At 31.5% G+C, this 18900-nt stretch overlaps 1 protein-coding gene and 1 long non-coding RNA gene across 2 annotated transcripts in view; both read right to left on the bottom strand.

Annotated features, from left to right (window-relative positions):
• LOC134696441 (glycine receptor subunit alpha-2-like) overlaps nucleotides 1-18900 on the bottom strand; it is a 54201-nt gene that overhangs the window by 27548 nt on the left and 7753 nt on the right. The window lies entirely within an intron of this gene.
• LOC134696641 (uncharacterized) lies at nucleotides 560-3176 on the bottom strand. Its single transcript, XR_010102978.1, has 2 exons — nucleotides 2947-3176; nucleotides 560-1360 (listed from the first exon to the last, which is right to left on the bottom strand). It is a non-coding gene; the product is annotated as an uncharacterized LOC134696641 (long non-coding RNA).

Raw genomic sequence — 18900 nt, forward strand, 5'->3', positions numbered from 1 at the left:
CTTGGGTTGGGAACCCCCCCTTTTTTAAATGGCTGGATTCACCCCTGATACCATATCTCCTTAGGCAAAACAAAAATTATGTTTGTTTCCAACATGTTACAGCTTCTGAGAAACAATTCAAACATTGATGACCTTCTGCTGTTGTCTGCTCTGTAGTCAGGTTGTTGTCTTATTGGCACATTCCCCATTTCCAGTCTCTAATTTCATTACGAAGTATCTGAGAAACAAACCTAACCATGTTAACATTGTATTAAACTGAAATAACCTAAATCACTTAGATTATCCATGAAATAAAATTAAGGTCAGGTCAACCTAACCTGATAGACAAGTAGACCTTGCAAGATACTCATATACAATAAAATGTATCCAATTACATGTAATAAAATGTAACAGTATATTTTACACTCATTCCTTGAACCAGCTCTTTTAGCTTTTATAAATGTAAAGCTCTATTAAAAATAGCTTACATCATCACCCCAAGACTGAAATACATATTTCTTGCATATATACAACCAACTTTCATGACTTTCATGTAAGGCGAGACAAAATAAATTGATACTTTGAAGTACATGTATTGTTTAATATGTTCGACTACTACATGTACTAGTATAAAATGCCAGTTTCAGAATGAACAGTAATTTAGAAGATTGTCACCATACATGTAGATTCATTCAGACTATTTGAACTACAAATGTATACAGCAAGCTGTCATTTGACTCTAAGTGCAACCAACAACCGTGCCAGGGCTGTAAAGCTTGTCTAGGTTGGTGAAACTTCCATAATCATGCATATATGACACTAACCAATTGTGACGGACCGTGACAGACCCTCACGAAAGGTCAAAAAGGTTTAACACTCCCAGCTGGTGGTACATGAAGCCAACAGTAGCAACGCCAGCACAGAAATTCTTATTATATCCAAATTCTTATTTTAAATGTATAATTATCCAAGGTGAATTCAGATATATATGATCATGATGATGCACTTGTAGTATTGACAATGATCATGATGATTGTAAGATAATCACTGAAACTATGAATTTTCATTATTCCAATTTCCTACTTTTTTTCCTATGAATTTCAAGTTTGCTATTTGTTCAATTCACAATTTCCTTTTTGTCCAATCAGAACATCCCATCAACATCATGGCATAATGCTGTTAGCTTTATCAACGTTATTTCCAATTGCAATAAGTAACTCAAAATTATGAATGAATCCACCGTTTCGCAATTTACAGCTACAGAGGTGAGGTACCGTATGAGAGTAATTTAGTGACACTATATATTTCCTATGTATATATGATATATATGCCCTTTCATAATCTTGCTGGGAATCATGCTCAAACCAATGTGATATCTTATCTACAAAAAAAATTTACATTAAGAATTAAGTGTTTATAACTTGTATTACATGCGACTTCTATAACATGTATAAAATTAAATAAGTCAATAGCATTAATACTATTTTATATACTACTGTCAATTCAGAAATTAATGTGAGGTTTTTATTATTGCGAAAAATGCGACTGAGTTGTAAACGCAATAACTTAAACGCACATTTTGTGATATTTTATATGAATTAAACAGGATTTTTCACAAAATCGTAAAAATTAAAATCGCATTTAAGTCTAAAATGAAAAATTCGCAATAATTTGCAAGCAATAATTTCTGAATTTACAGTAACTACATGTATTTGATTTGTGATATTTGTAGTAATAATAATTCAACAAATTCTTTTAATAATACTTTTTTATTAGAAAAAAAAATAGAATTTGTAGAATATTACTACATACATGACAAAGCAATGGTATGCATAGATTATAACATGCTATATTTAAGTTCTACAAAATTTAGAGCAAAACAAATCATTGATAACAATTCAGGGGAGAGTCCAGCCATTTTAAAAACCAGGACAAAGGGGGGTTCCAATTACATGTCCCAATTCAAATGCATTGATCCTCAAAAACAGAAAGGGTTCCAACCCCTGGAACCCCCCTCTGGATCCGCGCCTGCAATTTAATGAAACATGCCTGTAAAATTATCTTAAATTTCTTATCACAAAAGTGTAAAAAATTGTCGTTAAGGACGCAATGCTGTCACATCATTTGGAATCAGGGCACAATATCAATATACTCTTTTTTTTGCCCCCGGCAATTTAGAGGTTATTGCATATGCAAACCCAAGCCTTGAAGGTATTCATAACAAATATGTGATAAATTATAATTATTGTACATCACCCACCAGTGGCTATATAAATAGGTGCATCATCATTGTAACATACATGTGAAGATTGGTTGGTTATGAGTTATAAAAAATCCAGTGACAGATATTTCATGCAAATTTTAGGACGTGACAATTATCAATACATTATTAAACATACAATAAATATGAATATGTAGGGTTACTCTAGTCCAAATAATTATGACGTTTGGCAAGGCTATTTAAATTTTTTTCTGGGACGCCTTCCTACAACGTCCTAGGAAGGCGTCTCAGAAAAAAAATAAAATAGCCTTGCCAGACGTCATAATTCTTTGGACTAGGGTTACTCCATCAGGGGGTTAGGTCTGGTAATAGACCCCCCTCCCCCCTCCAACCAAACCATTGTGAATACACACAATGGTTTAGGCAATAAACAGGTGTGTATCCAGCCCTTTTTAAAAGGGAGGATTTAAACCATAGTTTATATGTACCTTTTTCAAATCATGCATTGATCTTCCAAAAAGGGGGGGGGGGTCCAATCACAGGAATAATTTTTTTTACAAGCCCAAATTCTTACTTTGCATTTGAACAAGTTACTGTACAAGAATGTGGTGTATTAGATAGTCAATTCATACCTGTATGCACAAATGTAACAAATGTAAACATCTTTCCTTCAAACTCTTGGCCGGATCAATGATTATTCTCATGTCTGATAGGCATGTTTTAAAATGTTATTCATTTCTACTCACCAATTGTAATTTCCAGCTCAGCTTATATTGTGCTGTAGTGTCCATCTACCATCATGGCATGTCAACGAATTTGTGTAAAATAAATTTGCCATTTGAAGATGCCGACATGCGACAAGTAAAGAGGGTACGGTAACGTTAAATCGTTTACGGGCTTATTTTCCGTTTTTAATCAAACTTGTCAGATTTGATTAATTATCGTCAGAAAATGTCCCTAATGGATAGTAATTCAAATTAAACCAGCTTCAGGGGCGGGTCCAGGTAAGGGCGTAATGGGCGTACGCCCCCCCTTTAAAAAAAAAAAAAAAAAAAAAAAAAAAAACTTTCTTTATTATCTGCTAGTATTGTATTGAATAATGGCAATTTATCATACATACTCTGATTTCTTTTTATACTGATTCCCCAATTTGATGGGTCATCATCAACCGTAAAATTTCGTTTCTCGGAGTCCGGCGTGTTCGACTATGCGATTAGTATCCATTGTTGGTGATGTGTTAAAGAATTTGCCAAAGATGTCGATGTCCAAAAAAAACCCGTCAAAAAACCTTTAAATCGTATCAGGGTGTCTTAGATCTTAGATTACGCCATGAGAAATCCACGTAAAATGGTTCTAATCAATCCACTCTAGTAATTGAAAATGAGAGTCCGTCAGTATTTTTCTGTGTTCATTTTAGGGTTTGCACATGTATACTAGAAATATGTATATTTCCACATTAAAGCAATACTCAGAACGAAAGAACTTTATTCTTCAGTGTTTATTTGTCTTGTATCATGTGTGTCGTTCAACGAAACCCGAACTTAATCAAAAATAGAGGGATTACTTCATAATTCGATGCTAAATTGTTGAAATTCAGGAGCTTCTGAGCTTCCCTGTGGACCCTCAACCGTAATCACCCCTCTGTTCATAAAATCCTGGCCTAGGAATTGAAATGTTAAGTAACTCCTTATACCCTTGAGTTTGGAATTTCTCGTTATTGGTCTACTGCTGTTAAGATCCATCCAATCATTTTAATATACCGTAGACAATTAATTTTATAGTTAAAGTGTCACACCCGGACACTTTAACTATAAAATATACATGCTCCAAGTCAGGAACCGTTACATTAGTGTAATTCTCTATTATTTTATGTTTTTAAGCCAAAAAAAGGTCCAAAAAAGTTTTCGCCTCGCTTCGCTCGGCGAAATATTTTTTTCTACGCCCCCCCTTTCAAATATCCTGGACACGCCCCTGAGCTTTATTATGCTGTATTCATGTAATATATATAACCTGGTCTTCAAATGTACTTCAGGTACACTGTCCTTTTTCTGCTATAATATTCAAACTTTATCTTTTAACAAAGTCTTCTGGTGTGTAATATTTTTTTTATAAAAGGCTCTCGAATTATAGACTAAGTGAAAAATAAAGATGGAAAGTCAAACGCATGAGTCTGGCAAAAATGAACGGACAATGGCATGACAGTAAACGGAAAACGAGAAAAGACATAGATTCTAGTTATATATATATATATTTTTCCCTGCCTCACTCAAATGCAATTTATATAGCCAACATTAAAAGTTAAATGAATGCATTCATTTACAATATTAAAAAATGTTACATCTTAAATTTAATTAAACATAATTATTAAGATCACGCGTTTTCAAGTGTTCACGCACAGGCACTTGTCTCAGAAAAAAAAATTCCTATATACCTTATTATAATAAGGTATATAGGAAATTTTTTGGCACCTGTCTCAGAAAAAAAAACTAGTGCCTGTGTGTTCACGGCCGACATCCGTAATTATTTAATACGGGTGTAAAAATTATCTATTGCGTCAACATGACAAATTTTTCACCACCCACGACAGTCTGTAATTGCAAAAACATGTATTGTAATCACTTGTAAACCTTTAATATAAAGGTTCAGGTGCTTACATTCAATAAATAAATGTTATTTCGGCAATCTGTTGATTTTTTTTAGTCATTTCGCGGCGGTTTGTTCAGCAGTATGACTTTGAGCTATTTTTTAAAATATATACAAAACATGTTAAATAGGATGTAGTAAGAATTCAAATTGAATATTTTTTTTATTTAATTAACATGATTAAAGGGACGTGGTAGACTTTCAGTTAACATAAACCGTCTTCTTTCTAACTTTTATTTTATTTTTAAAAGGGGAGCAACCCCTGATAAACAATGGGAAAGTTTCACTCGTTTTGTGTCCAAATGATTAAAATCTGAACACGACTGGACACGGTCTGACAACATCTTGACGTAACTTTGTATCCATGGTCTGTTTTGGTCTGACACGGTCTTAACGGGTCTAAACAACCCGCTTGATGATTCAGTCTTTTCCGTCTTGATACGCCTTAACGAACTGATTTACCTGATGAGGCTATCGATCTAAAACGATCTGAAATATCTGGACGAATTTCTCTAGCGGTAAATCCAGTCAATCAAGATGTGATCAGACCAAAATGGCCGTTTCAGACTGAAATCGGGCTTCTAGTGAAAATGCACACTATTACATCATCAATCTATTCTAATTTGGATTCTACATAAGTAGCTGTGATTTCGGTATTTAACTAAGCAAAACAATTTTCATATAACACTAGTCATCAATAATTATAGTTGGGAATTTTGTTTCTGAGGACTAGATAATAGGGGCTTAGGATGCTTAGAATAAAAAACATATCTAAGCCGTGCATGAACAGGAGAATTTTTAGTTTTGTAAAATATAAAATATATAAATATTCACAACAAATATAATAATATGGGATATAATACATTTCAACATCGACTACCTTATTTCGTATATAACATATACAAGGCTGTTGTTCAATATATTTTTTATATTAATTAATCAGTACAATGAAGCATGTCTTTGTTGCGCAGCATTGTTAAACATAATACAGCACTTAGTTTTACCGGTCAATTTGGGAAAAAAGGTTGAAAGTGGTTGGTTGGCTGGTGTTTTGGTGTATATGACTGAATGTTAATTTTTTAACAATGTGCTCTGTTAAATGACTTGTTGTTTGACTTTTAGTACATCTGTGTTTCTATGGTGATATCCTGTGTTCTTTTACACATTTCGAGAAGAAACATAATAATTATTGAAAAATTTAATTTTAAGCAATCAATTCTTCATTCTTCTTACAAACCAATTATTGTACAATAAGAGTCTTTCATTTGAGAAGACCACTAAAAAATACTTGAATATATGCGTGCTGTCTACACTGTCATGCTGTTAATACATTCATAAACTTTTATCCTTGAATTTTGTTATCTTTATCTAAACAGATTTTATGAAACATATGTGAAAGGTCGGCAGTACCATAAGTTTAAAGTTCAAATAAATAATTAAGAGATGAAGTAGGGAATGTGTCTACGGGACAACAACCGGATCGAAACACTGAGGGCCACTAGTGGGAAAATTATCACTCGGAGGCGAGCTAAAACTGGCCCCTGAACGAACCGGTATGGACGTCATACGGAACTCGAAAACATATTATAAAGGAACTAAGATTTGAAATCACTCAAGTCTACATGTAACAAAGACGACAGGATTCTGACTTGGAAGAGGAGCAAAAATACAGTGGGGTTTAACTTGCTTTTGGAGATCTCAACCCGCTGTCTATTCATAAATAAACTCATCATAAATACCAGGATTAAACTTTTAAATCTACGCCAGACGCAGGTATATAGCAAACATGCGAATGTGATAACTTTGAAAATATATTCCATCAGTTCCGAATCTAAACATTTTGCTAACGGAATTATATATTTTTGTAAATTATCTACCTATAGGACGTTGAAATAAAACCAAAACTCAAAAGACACATAAATCCTAAGCAGTAAATCCAATAAATCTCACCAAACAAAAGCACAACGAAAAGTACCACAATACCAACAATAAAACAACAAAACATCCACAAACCGAAAGGAATATATCTGTTATTCCATATCTCTAAAAATAAAAGATGAATATCCGACATTTTTATGCAGCCAAAACAATAAATCAAATTTAAAACGTAAGTAAGCAACACAAAATATATGATCATATATATAGCTCGTTCAAAAATATTTGTTTGGTTCTGCCAGGTATGTTTTCTGCTTGTATTAATGGATTCATTCTAACTACTCAATGATCACTAATGGTGGAATTGAATTGGTAGATTGTTATGTGAAAGTACTGTTCAGTATTCACGAACTTACGGCGTTGTCATTTTGTTTCTCTTCTACGATATTTTCTGTTAGATGTTAATCAATCCATGAACATTTTACACTAATTACGAATTTCATTACCCATGATATGTCAAAGAAAAAAGAAAACTATTAAACCGTTCTATCAGCAAAGTTTGTGAAAGTGAAAGAGCTGGAACGGGTGTTTGTTGCTGAATCTTAACTTTGCTTAAAAAGTGTGTACTTTAACATTGATTTTTGTTTGATTTTTAGACTTAAATTAATAACCACGTCTTACCTTCTGTGGCGTGTGATATAAGCTACCCCGATGCATTTTCTTACACTGAGGGGTAACATAATTTGAATTTGCAAACACTTTAAGTTTCAGCGTTCAATTCAATTTTGTTTGTCTAAGAAGCATATTTTAATACCAGGTTCAACCCACCATTTTCTACACTTGTAAATGCCTGTACCAAATCAGGAATGTGATAGTTGTTGTTTATTCGTTTGATGTTTTTTATCCTTTGATTTGGCCATTTAATTTGAGACTTTCCGTGTGGAATTTTCCTCGGAGTTCAGTATTTGTGTGAATTTTCTTTTTTATATTCCATTTTGAAGAACGCAAAATAATACTTTAATTCACGATGATGACACTGTCAATAAACTTATGACCTTATTGTATCCTTGAACTTCATTTATATTATATGAACAGATTTTGTAAAAATAAGATTGAGAGGTTAGAAATACCATGCCATGGGTTCAAAGTTCAAAGCACGCATGTGTATGTGAAACCTGAGAGGTGGTTGACATGCGTTTCGAATACCAGTTGAAAATCATACGTTTGTAAAATATGTAATTAAAGAAATTTTTAATTTAAAGCAACCTCACAAGACACACAAATCATTGTCAGGAAATTGAAGAAATCTATAAAAATAAAACGGAATGGAAACTTAAAAAAACCTGTTCCAAATGAACAAAATAAAACACAAACAATCACCAATCGAAAGAAAATATCTGTTTTCCCCAATCTACCAAAGACACAACCAAAATAGATATTCAAAATGTATAAGCAACCCCAAGAAATAGATAAAATTCCAGAAGAATTTATTGGCTTTGCCGAGTATGTAATTTTGTTGCCTTTGCTTGACCATTGTTTAATTTTGTTTATTATGTACTATATGTCTATGATGCGCATTGTGATTTCTCAACCGCTAATTCTTCAACAAAATTGATATATATTGTTTTACAAGCAGTGTTATGTTAATATATAGTGTTGCTCTAAACCGAGCTGGGAAATTAAAACACGATCTTGGTTAACTCATTAAAATTCTGAATTAAATTTAATTTAAAGTGTACTGTAGAATGAATTGTTGCTTGACTGATATGTGTCCATCTAAAGCTATGCATTTTTCGATTGCCTTTTATAGTTACTTCCTAAGTTGAATTGTTACGTTATGGGGGAGGGGGTTGAGCGCTTACAAACGAGTGTATTCCTGCTATGATTTTTATATGCCCATTCCATGTCAGGAGTCTGTAGTTCAGTGGTTGTCATTGGTTTATGTCTGTCAAATCTGTTTTTCGAAAATTGTGTGTTATAAATTAGGCCGTTAAATTTTCACAGTTAAATTGTTTCATATTTTTAATGTCAGAGCCTTTATTACTGACTATAATTCATGATTTTTTTGTCATTCGTGATGTCCAGTTACCTAAAACTGCTTGCAGCAACTTCATTTGAACTGATGTGGTTGGTTGTCTCATTGATTATCACACCGCATCTCCTCATTTATATAGTATTCACAATATATATATTAGAACTTGTTCATTTTATTTTATCAGCTATGATATTTGTCCATTGTATCCCATTCATAAACGTTTTGCACTTTTAACAATTTTATCAGTTCATGATAATTCACAGAGGAAAGAAAAACATTATAAATTTTAACATAAAATCGGTAAATTGTCTAAATAAGTGGAGGGATGGGGGAGGTTATAATTCTGAATATAAATTTTCAAAAGTGTGTACTGTTGAATGGTTGTGGTTTGACTTTTATTCTTTTTAGTTGCTTCTTTTGTCCTTCTGTGGCGTATGATTTAGAAAGCGCTATGCATTCTTTTTATGTTTCAGGTTGAAATACTTTAAATTTGCAAACAATTGAGGTTGAAGCATTCAATTCTTCTTTATTCGTCTTAACAGCGTATTGTTTCTTCAATTATAGACTCTGCTATGTTTTCAAGGTTTATTGTGAAAACGCTTACCAATACTTTCATTCGCGTGTGCTGTCTACACTGTCATGGGATCAACTTATGTTATGCTTGAAATTATCTATATTCAACTTAATATATTTTATCAAACATATGGGAGATTGTAAATATCGAAAATGAAAAGTTCAAACCACACATATGAATGTGAAATCTGTGAAAATACCTTCCATGAGCTTCGAATGATTAAACTAATATACAATGTATATGATATAAATGTTATCCGTACAATGCCAGTACCAATGTAAGAGTGGCAAGATGTACGCGTATTTTCCTTTAAATTCTTTAATATTTATTTACACAAATAAAACATTTGGGAGAGGTCGGCAATGCCAAACGTTCAAATTTCAAAGAGCACAAGTGTATATGAAATCTGGTAAAAATAGTTTTTGAAAAACAGTGAAAACACATACATTTATAAAATAATAACTTACGGAATCTTAATTAAACACAACTTCAAAAAACACTACAATATTTGAAAACAACCAAGACAAAACACAAATATATATACCAAATTAACAAACGAACAAACAAAAAATTAAGAAACAACAACACCAAAAAGAAAGACATATAAGTATAATCCCAAATCTTATATGAAAACAAATAAAAAAACAGCGAGTTTATGCACTCAAATCAAAATCAAGTTAAAAACACATTTGAACAAACAATATCTTCTGATTAAAAATGATGTTTTGGCCTTCCACGAATATTATGTTGTTTTCTTTGTTTGCTCATTGTTTCTTTTTGGTATTTATAGAATCTGTTTCTGTAGTGTGATTTATTCATTAATACACTACTAGTTGTGCAATTACATCCCCCTTTGATAGATTTGTTTTCCTTGGATGTGTTTTTTCAATAATAATCAATACATGAACAGTTTGTACTTGTTTCGAAATTTGTTAATTCTTGATATGTCACAGAACAAGTTGAAAAAATATATTAATAGGAATTGAATCATAAACTGTTATATATCAAATGACACAGTTTAATGGAATTTCAAAAGTGGTCAGAACTTTAGTTTTCTGTATGTTTTTTAGATGACTTTTAATAATAATAAAAATTTATCAGTCGAAACAAGGATTTGTATAGTTAGAAGGTTCTTACTATACAAATCCTTCGTCGAAATGAAATTGACGACACCATCTCAAAACAGGAATTACAAAAGTCAACAAAACACTACATAGAAACCCAAGGACTAAGCAACATGAACCTTATCAAAACCCTGTTTTGTTCTTAGGAACCCCGGAAGGGAAAGAAATACTGCTGCACTAATTAACCTGTTATGTTCCTAGTGGTAAGCACGCATTCAGCGATAAGTCTAAATTTGTAAAATCACACTTCAGAAAAATGAGACCGAGTTGTGGGAACGACAATTTAAACATATCCGAAGTACTCATTTGACACAGATATTCAATAACAGTCAATTAACTCGAAATGACATTCAATATACAGAGAAATGGATTCTATGTCAAATCATTAAGTAAGCAGAATAAGAAAACCATTTCCCAATTACTTTCATCTCTAATTTATAATTTGATGTACATTTCTTTCTCTATACAATGTTACTCCATAGCTGTTTTATGTGTCAGATAAAGATTATGCCTGGGTTATTTTAAATTTCCAGGATAAACTAGTTAATTCATTATCTTTTCAACTATGCAGAGTCATTTTAGTCAATTTAGTTTTTTTTTCTAAATATATTTTGTACAAAAATCAAGTAGAAAATAGATCACTTTCCACTAGGACATTTAGTGTATCTTATTTTTGGTATATTATTATATTAGAGTTCGTATGTTTACATACTATTTATGAGATAAAATAATTATTGTAAACGCTCTGCAATTTTCGGATGGCGGTAGTGTGATTTCCAAACGTAACGCGTTGTTCAGACACGTACATTATTCCTTATAGAATTATGACTCGTCTAGCCATTTATAATCGGCCTTACATCTGTATAAATGTATTCAAATTATAAAGAGTTAATTATACATTAATAATGTTTATTACACATTGTAAACGATCTACAATTTTCGGAAGGTGGTAGTGTGATATTGAGATATGAGTTGTTGACGAAACAATGTTGAATCTGCGATCTTTTACCGACACCTAACAGGGACAACCAGCTACTCACTTGTCATTTTAATATAAATTTTGTATGAATTACTCCATTAAACATGTTGAAGGAGAACTATTCTCAGATATTGTTTTATAACCTATCATAATAAACGTCAACCGTCCTTGATTCGTTAATTCATACTTCCCATACTGAAAACGGGTTTTTGTAATTAAAGGCGAATACAAAATGACATTGCCATGGCAATACATAAACTGAGTAACACAAACCTCACCAAAATTCAGAAAGAATATAGCAATTCTCACGTGAACGTGGTTATAATGAAAAACTGATTTTCAAGATATTTGTTAATGAGGAAAAACTCGGATCCTTTACTATTGCTTTAAAGTGTCTAAAACCTAAACATCTAAATTTCTGTTTAAATTCTAGAATATATAGCATAATTTAAGCTTTGTATACTATACAGTAACATTATAACCACACATACATGTGGTGGTTGGAAATAAGTGTAATGCATACTTCCGAAAACTCATGCTCAACTTTCATCAACATCATTTTGAAATTAAGTCGCATTTTTCCATGGATTTGTAGTACGTAATGCTTGATTTTTATATTTTTTTTTTCAATAAAAACTGCAGTATGAGCATATGCAAATACGTATACATAAACATAGATCTGAATTACAAGTCACAAACATTTGAATTATTCTATCGAAAACGAACAGTCGAACAATCGAAAGTGTTCGATAAACTCTAACATCTATCTTGTGTTTAAGGATTATGTACCCTTGTGTTGATTAAATGCTAAACATATGAAAATGTTAAAAAAAAAAATCCAAAGCATTTATATTTGTACTCTCATATTTGGCAATTGCAGGACTGTTAGATATAAGTTTATTGCATGCAGGGCTAGCATTGATTTCCTTAAAACGAGTTTATTAATTTAGCTATTGGTTAAAACAAATTAAAATCTGGACCAAATCAAGTACACCTTTTAGGGTGCGCTGTACTTGAGTGACTCAGCACGAGGTATTTCAAAATTTACAGGTTGGTTAGAACTTTAGGTAAAAATACACACAAGCACATCATAGAAAAGCAAGTGAGTAATCTATGTTTCAAATGTAACAAATTTTCTGTATTAAATACTGTGGATTTTCTATGAAAATATTGGTTTATTTGCCACAAAGTACTGTTTTTCTATGAAATGCAATGACATAATAAATAAGAATGCTTTGCATCAAGTTTCCCCTTGGTAAATGTACAAAATGGTTTATCTCTATTATTAATTTCTTCTGTGGTTTTGATACAATTGAAGTAAAAAAAAAATCGTAAAAAAATGGCTACAGAAGCGGTCATTAACCTTAATGCCAAACCAACAAACGTTCAAGATAATGGTTGGCTGTTGGTGTTTCGCGTCACTATAAAATTTATTGGTATCCAGCTTATTTAAGTTGATGCAACCGGAGTGTCAAGAGAGAACCAAATACCTTTGGCTGTCAAACTGTCTTGGTAATTAAGATTAAAACCTTACGTGTTTGCTTTGTGTCATGTTCAGAGTTGACATGCTAATCATGCAACATTATATAAATAACACGTAGCGGAGAGGGTGATAGATATAGAGTAGATTTTTACCCCAAGAAAACATTGTCAACCTCGGCGAAGCCACAGCACACATCGGAGAGGGTGATAGAGCAGATTGTTAACCCGAGAAGCCAAGGTTGACAATGCTTTTTCAAGGGGTATCAATCTTCTCCATCACCTTCTCAGCTTTGTGTTATTCAGTTTATTGTTCTGAATGTCCTATCATTATAGTCTTTTACAGATACATTCTATTTTAAAAGTCTTTTCTATGACGTCACATACAAAACAACGTTACGGGTAATAGAAAAAAAGCTTTTTTTTGTATTTTTTGACAGACAAATAATAAAATATGAGCCAAAACGTAGAACTTACTTTAGCATATGTTTTAATTACTTGATGTTGATTTAATTCACTGTCCTTTAAACTACCGATTTTTGATTGGTCTAAACGAGACGGTTACATTAAAAAAATGTAACCATCTCAGCCATGTGATAGAATAAACTAACACCCTCGTATCAGCCAATCAAAATATGAGATGTTAACGTGATGTATAATAAAACGAATTAGACCATTCGGCAATCGAGATCCCTTCAAAATAATAGGAACAACACGTTATATCTTTCGTTTACTTTTCTGTCAGTAAACTTATAAAGTCTATGAATTAATGTAGTGTTCAAACAGTGACTTCTATCAATGAAAACTATAATACAGACTTGACTCGATATTTCGTGTTTTGTTATGCTTGTTGACATCATTCTTTTATCACATTAAACCCCATGTGTGTTGGAAGTTAAATGGAATAATAAGTGCTCCCCTGGTACATAAGGATATAAAGTACTGTTGTATATTGCGTAACTTATAACTCGACTTGGCAAAGTCTCATTTGAGTTGTTTATAATCGCATGGCGTCATTTGACAGTCCATAAACTGTCAATAAATAAACATAAAATCATAACAAAGGGTTGTGTGATGCCTTCAATGTCTGAAACAATTATAACGATATGCGTTCATTAAGTGTATGGCTGTAAATTCATTAATGCATGCCAAAGTTGGACAGCAATCTGATGAAATACCATAATTCTGTATGATTGAAATTCCGTTTGAATTGACAAACTTGAGTGTATATTAAACATATGATACTCTAAATCAACTATAAATATGTCCTCATGATGAAGATTAAATACATATAATTTGTTTATGAGAGTCTCACATTAAAAACGAATAAAAGAACGTCTAGTCTGGAAATAATTTCAGATTTAAAAAAACATATTGTTTTACACGGCTTCATCTTAATGAACTACAAAAATATTTTTACAGACAGATCAAGATGAAAATATTCTACGATACTAGTATAACAGAATGAAATATTTCTAAATTTATTCTTGTTTTCCTCGATAATTACAATTTATCATATGTTAAGTAGTAAATACAGTAGTTTTGCATATTTGAAAAATAGCCTGCTGTTTAATCCATATCGCGCCACATTTGAAGCGCACCCTTAATCGCATACCCTTTATCACACCCTTCCCTAATTTGTAAAACAACAGCACACAAATTGTAAGGTAACCCAGGTGCTTCGGATAAGTTAGCAGTTCTTTTAAGGCTTTTGAAACTAGACAAAAGTAGAACTGAAGGTAACCTAGTGTTATGGATCAGAAAACAGTTCATATAATATAATACTCTCCTATTGAAATATATGATAAAGCGTATAAAACATGGCCTAAAGGTCCTTGGGCTGATATTGGTGTCTCGGGATGATACGACATATGATACGGATTTTGCCATGTATTATCCTCTATATATCTCCGGTCCAATATGAATTTAAGCCGTCAGTGTTAACTGGTTTCAACTGTGTTTCAGGTGACATTTAACCAAGAAGCCAGTATGGATAACAAAATGCACACAATTCGAATTAAAAATCACACATAGTGAACTAAATATGCATACGGTCTTATTATAGTTTGAATATTAGATTTTTAACGTGGGATACGATTTTGTCTTATTTGAAAGAACACTCTAATTTCGATAACGTTAGTTTTTCCTTTTAGTGTTAGACATAATTTACTCGAAAACTACCTTTTTGTGCAGTTCCATGTATACTTATTTAATTCAGAGGCTAATACTATAGAATAAACTATTTAAACAACTGTTAAGCCTGGTTACCATGGTCACCTTTGTGCGGCTTATAAAATGCTTCTGTAAAACTTGGATGAGAACAAATATGCATTCATTTTCAAATATAAAATCATCCGGACTCTGTTATCACAACAATAATGCACACAATTACATCATCAATCCATTCTAATTTGAATTTTACAATTATACCTGTGATTCTGTGATTTCGGTATTTAGCTAAGCAATATTCATATAACAGTAGTCAATAACTATATACAGTTGGGAAGTTTGTTTCTCAGTGAAATGAATCTAAAGAGGACTAGATAATAGGTGCTTTGGATGTTTGGAATATAAAAAATATCTTAGTCGTGTATAAAAAAGGGTATTCTTAGTTTTGTAAAATATGAAATATGAAAATATTCACAACAAATAAAATAATATGGGATATAATACAATTTTTAACATCGACTACTTTATCTGGTATACAACATATACAAAACTGTTGTTCAATAGATATTTTAATATAAATTAGTCAGAATCATCTAAGTTAAACCTTTCAGGAAGGAACAAACAAATTTTGGAAAAAAATATAGCTTTAAGCATTTAATTTCTTCATTTTTCTTACAAACCTATTATTGTACAATTAGAGTCTTCACTATTTTTTTTTTTCATTTGAGAAGAACGCTAAACAATACGTTAATACATGCGTGCTGTCTACACAGTCATTCTGTCATTACACTTATGAACTTATTTTATCCTTGACCATCTGTTATCTTTATCTAAACAAATTAGATTAAACACACGTGAGAGGTCGGCAGTACCATAAGTTTAAAGTTCAAATAAAATTGTTAACGCAAGTGGTGATGTGTCAAAGAGAAACTCACCCGACCAAAGAGCAGAAAACAGACAAAAGTCACAAATGGATATACAATGAGAAAATCATCACCCGAAAACATACAATAGAACTTAAATTAGAAATCAAACAAGATAAACAAAGGCAACAGGCTTCTGACTTGGAACAGACGCAAATTACGAAGGGGTTAAACAACTCTCTCCTATTCAGCAAACATGCGAATGTGAAATCTGTGAACATAGCTTGTAAAATATCAAGCTATAGGACTTCAAAATTAAAACAAAAAATCACAAGACACATAAATCATTTTCAGTAAATAAAATTAATCTCACCAAACAAAAACATAAAGAAAAGTACCAAATAACAAACAAAATAACGCAAAACATCCACAAATCGAAAAAGACTATATATCTGTTATTCTATAATAAAAATAATAGATGAATATCTGACATTTATACGCACCTCAAAATATTTATTAAATTACATACGCAAATACCCATATGCACAAATAATGTCTCCTTACTGAAACTGATTTGTTGGCTCTTTCAGATACCTTACACTCATGTGGTTTTCTTCAATTGGTAATTGTTCGTTTTTGTTTTTATTTTTTTCGGATTCAGTGTCTTTAGTGTACATGTATTAATTATTCCACCACTAATTGTACAATAACATTGATAGATTGGTATGTGTGAAAGTACTTTTCAGTAGTCACGATATTGGAACTGGGTCAATTTTTTTTTCAGGAGGAATTGTTCGATAATAGGCACTATATGAACAATATGCACTTGTTACGAATTAATTAACTCGCATAACGTCAAAATAGAAATAAAAAAGTCAAATGTCAAAGTCAAATGGAATTTTTAAAGTGACCAGAGTCGAAGAAACTCTGTATATCCATAAGAATAAAAAAAAACATCAAGGAGGCTTTAAAAATTTATCAGTCGAAAAGAAACTGACAATATAAAAAAGAAGATAAAAACATGTATGGTAGGATTGCCAATGTGTCAACTTCTAAAAGAGACTAAACAAAACAGAAAGTAATAGCTATAAAGGACACCATACGACCTGCAACAATGACAATCCCATAATGTATAATCAGCTAGTAAAGGCGCCGAAATCCCATGTGTAAAACAATTTAATTGAGACACATAACGGCCTAATTAATGTTTAAAAAAATGAACGAAAAATAATTATGTAACACAGCAACAAACGACAACTACTGAATAACAGACTCCTGATTTGGGACAGACACACACAAAGAAGACGTTGCGGGTTAAACATTTTCGTGGGACCCACCACCCCTCCCCTAAATCTGGGACAGTGGTGTAACACCAATTAATTGAAAAGAGATTAAAATCTTATTTAAAATCAATGAGTTTTCTTTTATCAAATTGTCAAATTGAATGTTTAATTATGATTTTTTCAAAATATAATAAAAAGTATGAGTCACAGGACTTTTTTCACGGTACAGGTTGTGAAAAGTTGTCAAAAATAAATGAATTCTTCATGTAAAATCCAATTTTGTGTGATAAAAAGAAAACTTTAAGGAGGTTAAGGTTAACGATAAAATGTGAGAAGATAGTTCAAACTTAAAACAAGCTTTCAGATAAAAAAAAATTTGAAAAAACGGGGTCAGCGAACTTGTTTTCTTTCTATTTATTAAAATAAGTAAATTCACAACACTTTCTATTATAAAATTTACTTTATCGGAGTTATCTATCATTTCATCAAAGATAAAGACCTAATGATCTCTGCAAGTTCAAAATCTAAGATGGAGGAGATTCCCGAACCACCTTATGAATGTATTCTTCTGACGTTTCAGTCTCGTTGAAATCTTGTTCTGGAATTATTTCCAAAAAATGTGGTACAAGTAAAAAATATCAATGAATTTTAAAAATATTATAATAAAACATAACTCTGTCAAGAGTTGTGGATTTACAATGAATGGTTTTTGTGTAATACCGTTTTCAAATTTTACGACCAATCAAGTCAGTCGTTTTAGTCATTATTTTGAGAAAATAGGTGAGGGGTACAACAAATTATTTTACAAGAATCATGTACATCCCATATCAATTTTGTCTTTTCAAATTTCTTAGATGCATATTTCTTCAATCATTTATAATAGAAAAGTTGAAATAATATGCATTTTGTTTTTAAAATTGAGAAAAATCACAAATTGACAAAATTGACAGCATGGCAAATTTGACAAAAGAAAACATCAAAATATGATAAAACTTTCTTATATTTACACCAACATTTTTTTTAAGTTAAATTTATTCAGATTGGTCCACTTCATCTTTATTGAAAGTATGAAAACAAGTTAAATTGTTGAACTATGATTTTTTTACGATAATAGCCAAAATATACAAAAATGAATGTAAAATAGAGAAAACATCAAAATTGAGTATTTTCAAAGGGCCGTAGCAACAAAAAGAAGTGCACTTCCATAAGATTTTTTCTTTGCCAATTATTTTTTTAAAGTCTTATAAATCTAAAAATGAGAATAAGAGAAAAAGTTTAATTCTAGAAATGTTTGACTCCTCAGAGGTGTACATCCTTAAGAATGTATTCTTCTGACGTTTCGGTCTCGTTCAAGAATTATTTCCAAAACATGTGATACAAGTGGTAAATATGATTTTACAAGAATCATGTACATTCCATATCATTGTTGTCTTATTAAATTTCTAAGATATATTATTTCAATCATTTTAAACAAAAAACTTGAAATACATAATATGCATTTTGTTCTAAAAAAATTGAAAAATCACGAATTTACAAAATTGACAGCAAAGTAAATTTGACACAAAAAGACTTCAACATATGACGACACTTTCTTATTACAGATTGGTCCACTTCATCTTTATTGAAAGTATGAAACAAAGTAAATGTGGAACTGTGATTTTTTCACAAATTGGGTA

The sequence above is a fragment of the Mytilus trossulus genome, chromosome 14, assembly GCF_036588685.1.
Source record: "Mytilus trossulus isolate FHL-02 chromosome 14, PNRI_Mtr1.1.1.hap1, whole genome shotgun sequence".
Taxonomy (NCBI): domain Eukaryota; kingdom Metazoa; phylum Mollusca; class Bivalvia; order Mytilida; family Mytilidae; genus Mytilus; species Mytilus trossulus.